Raw genomic sequence first — 12,826 nt, 5'->3', positions numbered from 1 at the left:
TTGAACACATTGTGCCTGGAGCATCGCCCAATCTGCAAACTTTCTCCTCATCAAATTTCTCATGTCTTCATCTTTATGATCGAAATTTCACAGTAACTTATTGGCAGTGTTAATGTACGCCTACTTGTGACAGTAAAGATTATTATTATTCTAGCACGGGATGTGCTACGGCTCACATTTCCAGTACTTGTCCGCCAAAGCCTTTGGTCGGGTTTCTTCATTGAAAGAGTAAAAGCAGCTGACCTAGTGAATTCAAAATTCAGTCGAAATGTAACCGTGCCGAAATAAAGTGCGTGCGGATCATTCAGTAATAAGTCTCACAACACCACATTAAAGTCCAACTGGTTGATTTGAAATCGTAAGCTTTGGCAGCGCTGTCCCTTCATCAGGTAAAGTGGTCCTTCATCTCTTCAACTGATGAAGGGACGGCGCTGCCAAAGCTTGTGATTTCAAATAAACCTGTTGCTGTCACACTTCATGTTCCTGTCACATTTCTTTCTGTATCCAGCGCCAGCATCTCAACATCATGCAAATTATTTGCAATTGCAGGACAGGCGCTCACATTAGTCCGAATGGACGGCCGCTGCTTCAGCACGAAATGATGATGAGCCAGCTGAATTTTAAATTGGGGTAAATGGCTCGGGGATTTACAAGCTAAGAACATTAACCGGGAGATCATGCGTCGCCTCTCAATAGATTAGCAAACAAGTATACTTCTCGCCTTAAGGTATTTTGATCGTTCCAGACGTGTTTCAGTGTAATTACCTGAGGAAGGAGCAGCGCACCGAAAGCTAGTGACATCGGAACAAACCTGTTGGTCTTTAACCTGGTGTTGTAAGACTTCTTTCTGTGCTCACCCCAGTCCAACGCCGGCATATCCACATCAGTGTAATTAGCACCACATTATAAATGGGTAGTGCAGCTTTTTGAAAAAGACATTTCGAAGCATCAAATGTATTTGGCGTAGCCAGCAAACGACTGCATGTTAAGCAATCGGAGTGTTGAAGGTGGCAGCATTTGAGCCAAATTACTGGCAAGAGGTGAGTAATTCCTGCACAGCGTTGCTGAACTCATCAATACCGCAATTACAAGGTAGGCTGGTATGACATGGTGCCCTGGCTTTAGCAACGCTGCCTGGAGCAGATTAGCCTGAAACATTGCAATGAAGGAGACGTAAAACACAGTTCAGAGCGACGTGAATTGTCATCTGCAGGAGTTCGCTATTGATTAGGAGACGTTGGACACATTTGTGACACAGAACTGTAAAAGAACGACAGTTTCTCAGAAAAAGTGGCAGATACTGTCCAAGAGGCGCCAAGCAGTTCAAGGGGACTCTGCGCTGCCCCAGTAGAGTCAAAATACCGCTCCAACTAGCCGCAGAAGTGGACATTAGATCACGATGAGATTACTTCGTTGGCCAGTACGGGGATCGAACCCGCGACTTGGCGTTATTAGCACCACGCTCTAACCATCTGAGCTAACCGGCCATGTACGCATCATTGGCGGGAGTGACCATGCTGTTTCCAAATTCACCACAGTCCTGAATGGTGGGCTCGTCTGACATGTTGCGGGGCTATTTCCAACGTTGCCTGGAGCAGATTTGCCTGGAAATTGCAGTAATTGGAGGTAAGACATTGTCCAGAGCCATGTGAGTTGTCATCGCTGTAGACTAGGAAACTTTGGAAGCATGTTACCGACACGTTTGTGGCGCCGAAATGTAAAAGAATGAAAAAGTGGCAGATATTATCCAAGAGGAGTCAAGCAGATAAAAGGGACTCTGCGCTGCCTCAGGTCAGTAATAATGCCGCGCCAGTAACACTGGGCAGGTTGCCTGCAAACAGACGAGGCAAGCAGATCATTTCGTGACGGAGTTGTTTTGTTGACTCGTACGAGGATCAAACGACCTTGGCGTCAATTAGCACCACGCTCGAACCATTGAGTTAACCGGCCATGTACGTATGATCACCTCGTGTGACCATGGCGATTCCAAATTTAGTCCAGTCGTGAATGGAGAATTGAGTATTCTTTCCTGACTGAACACGAACAAGCTGGATCGCGCGAATTGGCCTTTTGTAAATTCCACCCTTTCGGTTGCCAGCAAGCCGTAAGGATTTGCTTTCCCCTAGAACTTTCTGCATGTTTCCAACTGACAAACTTCTCACCAACACTTACGCTGGCTTCGACATTGTTGAACACATTGTGCCTGGAGCATCGCCCAATCTGCAAACTTTCTCCTCATCAAATTTCTCATGTCTTCATCTTTATGATCGAAATTTCACAGTAACTTATTGGCAGTGTTAATGTACGCCTACTTGTGACAGTAAAGATTATTATTATTCTAGCACGGGATGTGCTACGGCTCACATTTCCAGTACTTGTCCGCCAAAGCCTTTGGTCGGGTTTCTTCATTGAAAGAGTAAAAGCAGCTGACCTAGTGAATTCAAAATTCAGTCGAAATGTAACCGTGCCGAAATAAAGTGCGTGCGGATCATTCAGTAATAAGTCTCACAACACCACATTAAAGTCCAACTGGTTGATTTGAAATCGTAAGCTTTGGCAGCGCTGTCCCTTCATCAGGTAAAGTGGTCCTTCATCTCTTCAACTGATGAAGGGACGGCGCTGCCAAAGCTTGTGATTTCAAATAAACCTGTTGCTGTCACACTTCATGTTCCTGTCACATTTCTTTCTGTATCCAGCGCCAGCATCTCAACATCATGCAAATTATTTGCAATTGCAGGACAGGCGCTCACATTAGTCCGAATGGACGGCCGCTGCTTCAGCACGAAATGATGATGAGCCAGCTGAATTTTAAATTGGGGTAAATGGTTCGGGGATTTACAAGCTAAGAACATTAACCGGGAGATCATGCGTCGCCTCTCAATAGATTAGCAAACAAGTATACTTCTCGCCTTAAGGTATTTTGATCGTTCCAGACGTGTTTCAGTGTAATTACCTGAGGAAGGAGCAGCGCACCGAAAGCTAGTGACATCGGAACAAACCTGTTGGTCTTTAACCTGGTGTTGTAAGACTTCTTTCTGTGCTCACCCCAGTCCAACGCCGGCATATCCACATCAGTGTAATTAGCACCACATTATAAATGGGTAGTGCAGCTTTTTGAAAAAGACATTTCGAAGCATCAAATGTATTTGGCGTAGCCAGCAAACGACTGCATGTTAAGCAATCGGATTGTTGAAGGTGGCAGCATTTGAGCCAAATTACTGGCAAGAGGTTAGTAATTCCTGCACAGCGTTGCTGAACTCATCAATACCGCAATTACAAGGTAGGCTGGTATGACATGGTGCCCTGGCTTTAGCAACGCTGCCTGGAGCAGATTAGCCTGAAACATTGCAATGAAGGAGACGTAAAACACAGTTCAGAGCGACGTGAATTGTCAACTGCAGGAGTTCGCTATTGATTAGGAGACGTTGGACACATTTGTGACACAGAACTGTAAATGAACGACAGTTTCTCAGAAAAAGTGGCAGATACTGTCCAAGAGGCGCCAAGCAGTTCAAGGGGACTCTGCGCTGCCCCAGCAGAGTCAAAATACCGCTCCAACTAGCCGCAGAAGTGGACATTAGATCACGATGTGATTACTTCGTTGGCCAGTACGGGGACCGAACCCGCGACCTTGGCGTTATTAGCACCACGCTCTAACCATCTGAGCTAACCGGCCATGTATGCATCGTTGGCTGGAGTGACCATGCCGTTTCCAAATTCACTCCAGTCCTGAATAGTGGGCTCGTCTGACATGTTGCGGGGCTATTTCCAACGCTACCTGGAGCAGATTTGCCTGGAAATTGCAGTAATTGGAGGTAAGACATTGTTCAGAACCACGTGAATTGTCATCGCTGTAGACTAGGAAACTTTGGAAGCATGTTACCGACACGTTTGTGGCGCCGAAATGTAAAAGAATGAAAAAGTGGCAGATATTAAATAGAATTAAACTGGCCCACATCTACATTACTGTAACTAATATTTGAACTAACTATTTTACACCACATTCGTCAATAATGCAAGGCTTGAATAATTGATTCTTTGTAGCACTACTAAGAAAGCATTTCATGAGCATCTGCGATTCTGTGGTTCCCCCCTCCCAGGCATCTGCAGTCCTCTATTGATTATTCCATCCGCTGATAATGCATGTGAGTAGTCCCGGTCCCTTGAATAAATAAAACTCCGGTGATGATTGTTTTGTTCTTCGTGTCATGTTAACCTGGTCTCAGGCCTTAAATAATGATGATCACAGCCAGCATTTGGTTTTAAAGGAAGCCTTTCTAGCTTCAAATCTTAAAAGGAGGGGAACTGTTGGTGCAGACACAGTGAGTTCTCAGTTCTGTTATTTCAGACGGAAGTCATGTATGTGATGGGCTATGTTTACTTTCCCACAGGACAGATGTTAATGAAGCAAGAGTTAGTGAAGTTTCTGTCAAAAAGGCCACGAGTTATCTCTGAACGCGAATGGGACAAATGTTCACAAAACAAGAAGCATTGTCAAATGGCCCTGAGTTTTGTCTTCGGGCAGCTAAGAAGCAAAGTTCACTAAACTGTGTCTAGTCTTGATGTGGTGTCCAAAATAGAATCTGTTCTGACCAATCCAATTGGACGAAACCTAGATCTCGAATCCTTCAAAATCAAACCAGACAGATGGGTGACAAGGTAGAACCGTGGTTAGCACTGTTGCTTCACAGCGCCAGGGTCCCAAGTTCGATTCTCGGCTTGGGTCTGTGCGGAGTCTGCACGTTGTCCCCGTGTCTGCGTGAGTTTCCTCTGAGTGCTCCAGTTTCCTCCCACAAGTCCCAAAAGACGTGCTTGTTAGGTAAATTGGACTTTCTGAATTCTCCCTCAGTGTACTGAACAGGCGCCGGAATGTGGTGAATAGGGGATGTTCACAGTAACTTCATTGCAGTGTTAATGTAAGCCTACTTGTGACACTAAAAATAATCAAACCAGGCAGACCACTCGGTATCCAACCAGGCACCAGATATGAAACCCTGTTGACTCTGCAACATCTGAGGGCTTGTGCCAAAATTCAGAGAGAGCTTTCCCACATATAAGGCAAGCAACAGACTGACAAAGCTATCCTCATGGAATCACACCTTGCAGATTATGTTCCCAACAACACCATCTCCATCCCCATGTATGTCCTGTCTCACAGACAGGAAAGACCCAGCAAAAGTGGCAGCACAATGGGGTGCAGTCAGGAGGGAGTTGCCCTGGGAGCCTACAACATCGACCCCAGAGCTCATGAGTCAGCTCATGGCATCAGGCCAAGCATGGAGTCGGAGATCTCCAGCAGATTACATCAGCTGATGAATCAGTACTTATTCATGTTGAACACTACTTGGAGGAAGCACTGAGGGTGGCAAAGCTGCAGTATGTACAGTGGGAGAGGGATTTCAATGTCTATCACAAAGAGTGGTTCTGTAGCACCAGCATGAACCACATTGGCGGAGTCCAAAAAGATATAACTTTTATTCATGTCTGTGGCAGGTGATGGGGCAACCTCTAAGAGGGATAATCATATTTGACCTCACCCTCACCAATTTACCTGCCGCAGATGCATCTGCCATGATGGTATCAATCGGAGTAAGCACCACATCGTTCTTGTGAAGACGAAGTCCTAACTTCATATTGAAGATACCCTCCATCATGTTGTGTGGCTCTACAACCGTGCTGCATGAGATAGATTTCAAACAGATCTAGCAACTCAAGACTGGGCATCTGTGAGCTGTAGGCCATTAGCAGCAGCAGAATTGTACTTAGCCACTGAATCACAATCTGTAATCTCATGACTTTACATATCCCCCACTCTACTATGACCACCAAGCAATCAACCCTGGTTAACTGAAGAGTGCAGTCGGCCATGCCAGGAGTAGCACCATACCTAAAAATGAGGGGACAACCTGATGAAGCTACAACACAGGTGTAATAATCCCGGCGACACAAAGAAGAAGGCTAAATAGGTTTATTTTAACTCAAAAGATAAAGCCGCTGTCATGGCAAACAACACAAATATCCCTGCCCGGAATAATCAGAACTCTCCGTCCGGTTCTGGCAGTAGCATTAAAACGCGTCCCAGCTGGGTGGGCCTCCGCCCGCTACCATAGGACCCTGTATTCTACGTGCCCCACAGGGCGATAAATAAGTGGTCCCCCGTGGTCCTCTTGAGGGTTATCGCATCCCTCTCCCCCCCCTAAGTCCAGATCATAGCTCCCATGGCAATGAGGCCTCTTTCGCATCTTGGCGTATGGCCTTGGGTTAACCATCAGTGGAGCTGGATCGGGGGGCGTGAAGCAGAAGGGGGTTTGTCGCTTCCTGGCAGAGCATTGAAAGGCTACTGATGGGGGATCCTCTTCGATGCTGATCTCGGCTGATGGTCAGTGTCTCAGTCTCCATCTGGGGAAATGACTCACGTTTTCCACGGACTGAGGGTTGAGCACATTAGACATTGAGGGCATTGTCCCGTCCTGTGTAGTTTCAATAGTGGAGGACTTTATGGTCTTCTCCTTAGTCTTGACCCTGAAATGGGACCAGTCTTTCCCATAACTCCTGGGATCCAAGAAGATCTATCTCTAAAGTTACGTACAAAGATTGTGTCTCCTGCCTTGAAAGTCATGTTGGGTCTTGGCGTATCAGAATTTATTTTCTATATTGGAAACAATTGGCTGAGTCTGGTCCAGGGTTGATGGCCCAAAAGCAACTCTCCAAGCTCACCTGTTCTGGTGTGTGGCATGGTCATGTAATTGAAGAAGAACAGGGCCAATTTGGTGTCCAGAGAACCAGCTGTTTCTTCATGCTATTTTTAAATGTTTGGACTGCCTGTTCGGCCATGCCATTGGAAGATAGATAGTATGGCACCATTTGGAAATGTTTAATCACTTTGAACTTCACAAATGCCTGGAATTCTCCGCTGGTGAAGGGGGACCCATTGTCTGACATGACTTCCAGTATCCCATGAATGCAAAAAGATTGCTAGAGTTTCTCTACGGTAATGTTGGAGTTGTGGTGGACATCTTGTGTGTCCATCCATTTATTTTTAAATATATATATATATTTTATTCAAGATTTTTTGGCCAAATGTAACAGTACGTAGTGTTTCTTTTAAACAACAATAAAGCAATATAAATAACAGTGGCCAGTTTTAAACAAGTAAATAAATAATATATGAACAGAAACAAAAACCAAACTAAATGGCAACTGCCTTGTCAAAAATAAATACTCTCCAAAGATACAATCCAACAGTCCAATATACATTACCTAAAACAAGTGCCTATACATATACAATAACAACCCTGAGAGTCCGTACGATCCCCCCCCCCCCTCCCCCCTGGGTTGCTGCTGTTGTCTTCTTCTTTTCCATTCCCTCTATCTTTCTGTGAGGTAGTCGACGAACGGTTGCCACCGCCTGGTGAACCCTTGAGCGGAACCCCTTAGTACGAACTTAATCCATTCTAACTTTATAAACCCTGCCATGTCGTTTATCCAGGTCTCCACACTCGGGGGTTTGGCTTCCTTCCACATTAACAATATCCTTCGCCGGGCTACTAGGGACGCAAAGGCCAAAACATCAGCCTCTCTCGCCTCCTGCACTCCCGGCTCTTCTGCAACCCCAAATATAGCCAACCCCCAGCTTGGTTCGACCTGGACCCCCACCACCTTCGAAAGCACCTTTGCCACCCCCACCCAAAACCCCTGTAGTGCCGGGCATGACCAGAACATGTGGGTGTGATTCGCTGGGCTTCTCGAGCATCTCGCACACCTATCATCTACCCCCAAAAATTTACTGAGCCGTGCTCCAGTCATATGCGCCCTGTGTAACACCTTAAATTGTATCAGGCTTAGCCTGGCACACGAAGACGATGAGTTTACCCTACGTAGGGCATCGGCCCACATCCCCTCCGCAATCTCCTCCCCCAGCTCTTCTTCCCATTTCCCTTTCAGCTCATCTACCATAATCTCCCCCTCGTCCCTCATTTCCCTATATATGTCCGACACCTTATCATCCCCCACTCACGTCTCTGAGATCACTCTATCCTGCACCTCCTGCGTCGGGAGCTGCGGGAATTCCCTCACCTGTTGTCTCGCAAAAGCCCTCAGTTGCACATACCGAAATGCATTCCCTTGGGGCAACCCATATTTTTCCGTCAGCGCTCCCAGACTCGCAAACGTCCCATCTACGAACAGATCTCTCAATTGTGCTACCCCTGCTCTTTGCCATGCTCCAAATCCCCCATCCATTCTCCCCGGAACAAACCTATGGTTATTTCTCATTGGGGACCGCACCGAGGCTCCCGTCTTTCCCCTATGCCGTCTCCACTGCCCCAAAATTTTCAATGTAGCCACCACCACCGGGCTTGTGGTGTATCTCTTCGGTGAGAACGGCAACGGTGCCATCACCATAGCTTGTAGGCTAGTCCCCCTGCAGGACGCCCTCTCCAATCTCTTCCACGCCGCTCCCTCCTCTTCTCCCATCCACTTACACACCATTGAAATATTGGCGGCCCAGTAGTACTCACTTAGGCTCGGTAGTGCCAGCCCCCCCCCCCCCCCCCACTGTCCCTACTACGCTGAAAAAATCCCCTCCTCACTCTCGGGGTCTTCCCGGACCACACAAAACTCATAATACTCTTCTCGATTCTTTTGAAAAAAGCCTTCGTGACCACCACCGGGAGGCACTGAAACACAAAAAGGAATCTCAGGAGGACCACCATTTTAACCGCCTGCACCCTACCTGCCAGTGACAGGGACACCATGTCCCATCTCTTAAAGTCTTCCTCCATCTGTTCCACCAACCGCGTTAAATTAAGCCGATGGAATGTACCCCAATTCTTGGCTATCTGGATCCCCAAGTACTGAAAGTCCCTTGTTACCTTCCTCAACGGTAAATCCTCTATTTCTCTGCTCTGCTCCCCTGGATGCACCACAAACAACTCACTTTTCCCCATATTCAATTTATACCCTGAAAAATCCCCAAACTCCCCAAGTATCCACATAATCTCTGGCATCCCCTCCGCCGGGTCCGCCACATACAGCAACAAATCATCCGCATACAGAGATACCCGGTGTTCTTCTCCTCCCCTGAGTACTCCCCTCCACTTCCTGGAACCCCTCAATGCTATGGCCAGGGGCTCAATCGCCAGTGCAAACAATAACGTGGACAGAGGACATCCCTGCCTCGTCCCTCTATGGAGCCGAAAATAATCAGACCCCCGTCCATTCGTGACCACGCTCGCCATCAGGGCCCTATACAGCAACTGTACCCATCTGATATACCCAGCTCCAAAGCCAAATCCCCTCAGCACCTCCCACAAATAATCCCACTCCACTCTATCAAATGCTTTCTCGGCATCCATCGCCACCACTATCTCCGCTTCCCCCTCTGGTGGGGGCATCATCATTACCCCTAGCAGCCTCCATATATTTGTATTCAGCTGTCTCCCCTTCACAAACCCAGTTTGGTCCTCATGAACCACCCCCGGGACACAATCCTCTATCCTCGTTGCCATTACCTTGGCCAGAATCTTAGCGTCCACATTCAGGAGGGAAATAGGCCTATAGGACCCGCATTGCAGCGGGTCTTTTTCCTTCTTTAGGAGGAGCGATATCGTTGCCTCTGACATAGTCGAGGGCAGCTGCCCCCTTTCCCTCGCCTCATTAAAGGTTCTCATCAGTAGCGGGGCCAGCAAGTCCATATATTTCCTATAGAATTCAACTGGGAATCCGTCTGGTCCCGGGGCCTTCCCCGCCTGCATGCTCCCAATCCCTTTCACTACTTCCTCCGTCTCAATCTGTGCTCCCAGTCCCGCCCTCTCCTGCTCCTCCACCTTAGGAAATTCCAGCTGATCCAGAAAGCACATCATTCTCTCCTTCCCATCCGGGGGCTGAGCTTCATATAATCTTTCATAAAATGCCTTGAACACTCCATTCACTCTCTCCGCTCCCCGCTCCATCTCTCCCTCCTCATCTCTCACCCCCACCCCCCCCCCCATCTCCCTCACTGCTCCCCTTTTCCTCAGTTGGTGGACCAGCGACCTGCTCGCCTTCTCCCCATATTCGTACTGTACACCCTGTGCCTTCCTCCATTGTGCCTCTGCATTACCCGTCGTCAACAAGTCAAATTCTACATGTAGCCTTTGCCTTTCCCTGTACAGTCCCTCCTCCGGTGCCTCCGCATATTGTCTGTCGACCCTCAGAAGTTCTTTCAACAACCGCTCCCTTTCCCTACCCTCCTGCTTTCCTTTATGTGCCCTAATAGATATCAGCTCCCCTCTAACCACTGCCTTCAGCGGCTCCCAGACCACTCCCACCTGAACCTCCCCATTATAATTGAGTTCCAAGTAACTTTCAATACACCCCCTCACCCTTAAACACACACCCTCATCTGCCAATAATCCCATGTCCATTCTCCAGGGTGGACGCTGTTCTTTTTCCTCCCCTATCTCCAGGTCCACCCAATGTGGAGCGTGATCCGAAATAGCTATAGCCGTGTACTCTGTCCCCATCACCTTCGGGATCAGTGCCCTTCCCAAAACAAAAAAGTCTATCCGTGAATAAACTTTGTGGACATAGGAGAAAAACGAAAACTCCTTACTCCTCGGTCTACTAAATCTCCAGGGGTCTACTCCTCCCATCTGCTCCATAAAGTCCTTAAGCACCCTAGCTGCAGCCGGCCTCCTTCCGGTCCTGGACCTCGATCTGTCCAGCCCTGGGTCCAGCACCGTATTAAAACCTCCACCCATTACCAACTTACCCACCTCCAAGTCCGGGATACGTCCTAACATATGCCTCATAAAGTTGGCATCATCCCAGTTCGGGGCATATACGTTCACTAAGACCACCGTCTCCCCTTGCAATTTGCCACTCACCATCACGTATCTGCCCCCACTATCCGCCACTATGGTCTTTGCCTCAAACATTACCCGCTTCCCCACTAGTATAGCCACCCCCCTGTTTTTTGCGTCTAGCCCCGAATGAAACACCTGCCCCACCCATCCTTTGCGTAGTCTGACCTGGTCTATCAGTTTCAGATGCGTCTCCTGCAGCATAACCACATCTGCCTTAAGTTTCTTTAGGTGTGCGAGTACCCGTGCCCTCTTTATCGGCCCGTTCAGCCCTCTCACCATACACGTGATCAGCCGGGTTGGGGGGGCTCTTTAACCCCCCCCCCCTCCCCCTTGTCGACTAGCCATCTCCTTTTTCAATCCAGCTCCTCACCCGGTTCCCACGTAGCCGTATCTCCCCCCTACGGCGCCCTCCTGCCCCGACCACCCCATCCCATACCAGCTCCCCCTTCTCCCAGCAGCAGCAACGCAGTCAACCCCCCCCCCGCCCCGCTAGATCCCTCACTAGCGTAATTGCACCCCCCATGTTGCTCCCAGAAGTCAGCAAACTCTGGCCGACCTCGGCTTCTCCCCGTGACCTCGGCTCCCACTGTGCGAGGCCCCCTCCTTCCTGCTTCCCTGTTCCCTCCATGATTACCATAGCGTGGGAACAAAGTCCGCGCTTCCCATTTGGCCCCGCTCCCAATGGCCGGCGCCCCCAGCTCCTCATCCTCCCTCCCCCCTCCCCCACGACCTGGGGAAGAGAGAAAAGTTACAGGGTCGCAGGATTAACAACTTGGGAAATCATCTCTTCCCCCTTTTCCCCCTCTTCACCCCACATATTCGCCCCACCACTTTGTCCCAAACGTTCTTTTTCTAGCCCGCTTATTCCAATTTCTTCTCGACAATAAATGTCCACGCCTCTTCTGCCGTTTCAAAGTAGTGTTGTTTCCCTTGATGTGTGACCCACAGACTTGCCGGCTGCAGCATTCCAGATTTAACCTTCCTTTCGTGCAGCACCGCCTTGGCCCAATTAAAGCTTGCCCTCCTTCTCGCCACCTCCGCACTCCAATCTTGATATACGCGGATCACTGCGTTCTCCCACTTACTGCTCCGAGTTTTCTTTGCCCATCTGAGGACCATCTCTCTCTGTCCTGATATCGGAGAAATCTCACACTGTGGCTCGAGGAATTTCTCCAGCCCTCGGTCTTCGCGCCATAACTCGATAGGCTCCCTCCACCTCCAACGGGCCCGTCGCGGCCTCCGATCCCATTAACGAGTGCAGCATCGTGCTCACATATGCCCCGACGTCCGCCCCTTCTGCACCTTCGGGAAGACCAAGAATCCTTAAATTCTTCCTCCTCGCATTATTCTCCAGCACCTCCAGCCTTTCCACACACCTTTTGTGTTGTGCCTCGTGCATCGCTGTCTTCTCCACCAGGCCCTGTATGTCGTCCTCATTCTCAGCAGCCTTTGCCTTCACGTCCCGCAGCTCCTGCTCCTGGGTCTTTTGCTCCTCCTTTAGCCCTTCAATCGCCTGTAATATCGGGGCCAACAGCTCCTTCTTCGTCTCCTTTTTAAGTTCTTCCACGCAACGCCGCAGGAACTCTTGTTGGTCAGGGCCCCATATTAAACTGCCTCCTTCCGACGCCATCTTGCTTTGTGCCTGCCTTCCTGGCCGCTGCTCTAGAGGATCCACCGCAATCCGGCCACTTTTCTCTCCTTTTTCCATCCGTGTCCAGGGGGGATTCACTTCTGGTTTACCGCACAGTGTTTTTAGCCGTTAAAATTGCCGTTGGGGCTCCTATTAAGAGCCCAAAAGTCCTTTCCACCTGGAGCTGCCGAAACGTGCGACTTAGCTGGTCATTGCCGCACCCGGAAGTCGTCCATCCATTTATGATGAGTGCCGACCAAGATTAAGAACATCGATCCCATGAATGGCCCAACGAACTCCGTATGTACCTGTACCCAAAGTCTTCCCAGCCATGCCCATGGGTGCAGCA

At 49.0% G+C, this 12,826-nt stretch overlaps 2 non-coding genes and 1 pseudogene across 2 annotated transcripts; 1 reads left to right on the top strand and 2 right to left on the bottom strand.

Annotated features, from left to right (window-relative positions):
* The window catches only part of LOC140411382 (NACHT, LRR and PYD domains-containing protein 3-like), a 219,801-nt pseudogene that overhangs the window by 143,022 nt on the left and 63,953 nt on the right, over window positions 1-12,826 (top strand).
* Window positions 1,415-1,487, bottom strand: trnai-aau (transfer RNA isoleucine (anticodon AAU)). The gene has a single exon. It is a non-coding gene; the product is annotated as a tRNA-Ile (tRNA).
* trnai-aau (transfer RNA isoleucine (anticodon AAU)) lies at window positions 3,603-3,676 on the bottom strand. Its single transcript has one exon. It is a non-coding gene; the product is annotated as a tRNA-Ile (tRNA).

Source organism: Scyliorhinus torazame, chromosome 4, assembly GCF_047496885.1.
Source record: "Scyliorhinus torazame isolate Kashiwa2021f chromosome 4, sScyTor2.1, whole genome shotgun sequence".
Taxonomy (NCBI): domain Eukaryota; kingdom Metazoa; phylum Chordata; class Chondrichthyes; order Carcharhiniformes; family Scyliorhinidae; genus Scyliorhinus; species Scyliorhinus torazame.
This window is presented reverse-complemented; position numbering and strand designations above follow the sequence as displayed.